The 2500-nt window shown below is 39.7% G+C and overlaps 1 protein-coding gene and 1 pseudogene across 1 annotated transcript in view; one reads left to right on the top strand and one right to left on the bottom strand.

Moving 5' to 3' along the window:
• LOC120554982 (protein NLRC3-like) overlaps positions 1-2500 on the top strand; it is a 232517-nt gene that overhangs the window by 31764 nt on the left and 198253 nt on the right. The gene's annotated exons all lie outside the window — the stretch shown is intronic.
• The window catches only part of LOC120554979, a 25405-nt pseudogene continuing 24424 nt past the window's right edge, over positions 1520-2500 (bottom strand).

The raw sequence follows: 2500 nt of genomic DNA, 5'->3' as shown, positions 1-2500 counted from the left end.
CACAAGATGGCATATTCAGGCTGAGAAAGAGCGTGCTAGAGTCAGCTGGGTGGTAGCCTACTTAGAAAATGTAATCAGTATTTTTCTTGATTTGCTAAATTCTAGGACAGCTTTGGAACTTTTTGCTGACTTTTCAGGCTTTATGTGGACCAAACTGGACGTGAAAAGACTTTATGAGACACAAGTTTTTTGTGATTGTTGAAGGCAAAAATCCTTGATTATGTGGCATGTTTTCTTAAAAATGCGATGGAATATGTAGGATATTTATGCAATTTTATGTGATGAAATTAGGGAACTTGCAAAAGAGATGAAAAAGAGAAAGAAAAGTGATCCCCCCCAACAGCCTGCTTTTGATGATGAATTACGTCACTTTATAACGTTCCCATGGCAACAGGGGAAATGGCTGCTCTTGTGTGAAGTAAACGCAACATTTTCAACTTTCTGCTAAGATATATTATGGAAATATATATACCGAAAATATGGAATGCCATTTTATTCACAATTGAATAAATGAATAAATACATAAATAATATGATTATGAAATAAATACATAATAAAATTAATTATTTCATGGTACTTTATTTCATAATTCCACATTTATTTATTTCACTCTATTTATTTCCAGTTCTTATATGCAAATCAGGGGCGTGGCTATCTCTCACATTCAGATCAAGGTGAATGGGACTTCTTTGGCAGACCAACAACAGGACAATTTTAACAATTTTTCATCTTATTCATCACTAAATTCACTTCTGAGAAGGGCGGTTTTAAGCGAGAAATGAACTTTTTAGATTTTGAATATAGGTCTTGCAAAATCGTTACCGAATTGACAATTTGCTTCAAAGTTTTCGGAGTTGAGGAGCTCCATATAGTGACGGGACAGCCAGCTAGCATCCTGCGAGGCTGCTAGCTCATCGCCGGGGAACCCAATGTAAGCTGGAGGTCTCTCTCCCCCCCCCCCCCCCCCACCCCCCCACACACACACACACACACACACACACACACACACACACACACACACACACACACACACACACACACACACACACACACACACACACACATAATAAAAAAAAAAAAACACAACACAAAACACACACACACACACACACACACACACACACACACACACACACAACGGAGTAGTATTCATAGACAATATACAAACACAGACATTATACATATGTATTATACGTTATACATCTCTATACTACATTGTGTCTATAATGTGTCTCTGTAGTTGTGCTGATCAACCTTTAAACATCTGCAGAATCTCATTAAGAATTAGTTTGGATCATAGACTGTAAATATTACTATTATATTCATACATACAGTCTATGGTTTGGATGTTATAAACGTAACACAAACACATCACAGGAACCTTATGCTTTTATTGTGAAAAGAGACAGAAATCAAAACTAAACATGACACATTTTTACACTTTCATGATCACAGCTTCCATCTTTAAAGGACAGGAAGTGGAAGAAGTTTACAATGTTCACCAGGAATCTGTTAAATCATTCTGAATTATTTCATACAAAGTTCATTCATTAGTTCATAACAATAACAATAAGTATTTCTGTAAGTGGGATCCTGTACAGACTCAACTGATCAGCAGTGAGAAACAGGAGGAGACTCTCCGGTCCTACAGAGGACACAGAGACACTGAGGAACCAGGATACCAGAACATAAACCCAGGATAGAGAGTCTGAGTGAATGTGGTGTTGAAGGTGTGGAGGTGGATCAGTGAGTCAGAGGAGACTGAGTAGAAGGACAGAGAGCCAGCAGGACAGTCCACATACACTGCTACTCTATCAGAGACAGAGGAGGAGGAGACACTCAGAGAATGGATGTTACTCTGTTATTGTGACGGACAGAGTAACCACCATCATAGCACTCCAGACTCCAGGACTGATCATTACATCCAAACACACAGTCAGCACTGTCTCCTCTCCTCCTGATTCCTCTGTAACTCACTGATATATCAACATCTCCTCTCCTCTGGACCTCCCAGTAACAGCGACCAGTCAGACCATCTCTACACAGCAGCTGTTCCCAGTAGTCAAACCTCTCTGGATGATCAGGATATGGCTGATCCTCCTCCACTAATGTCACCTTCCTGTTGTTGTCAGACAGTTTGAGTTTTCTGTTCACTGTGTTTGTGTCCAGTGTGAGTTCACAGGAATCTGACGGAGAGAAGGAGACACAACACAGCTGCAGTTATTAACCAATCAGCACTCTGATGATGACATCAGAGGGTTGAATGAGTGATGTCACAGTTCATGAATGAAATGTAAAACAGACTTACACTTCCTCAGACCTGGTGTCAACCATCTGACTCCAGCGCGCTCCACCCTGAAAGGAGGAGGGGGCATTACATCACTCTCTCACACACAGCTTCATCTGATCTAATGTAGAGCTGGAATTTACTATTTATATTCATATTTGGGCTGTCAATCAATTACTATATGAAATTCAGTTTAATTTCCTTTAAAGTGTC

Source organism: Perca fluviatilis, unplaced genomic scaffold (assembly GCF_010015445.1).
Source record: "Perca fluviatilis unplaced genomic scaffold, GENO_Pfluv_1.0 PFLUV_unplaced_scaf_1, whole genome shotgun sequence".
NCBI lineage: Eukaryota > Metazoa > Chordata > Actinopteri > Perciformes > Percidae > Perca > Perca fluviatilis.
The sequence above is the reverse complement of the archived record's forward strand: the minus strand, read 5'-3'. Positions and strand labels throughout refer to the sequence as shown.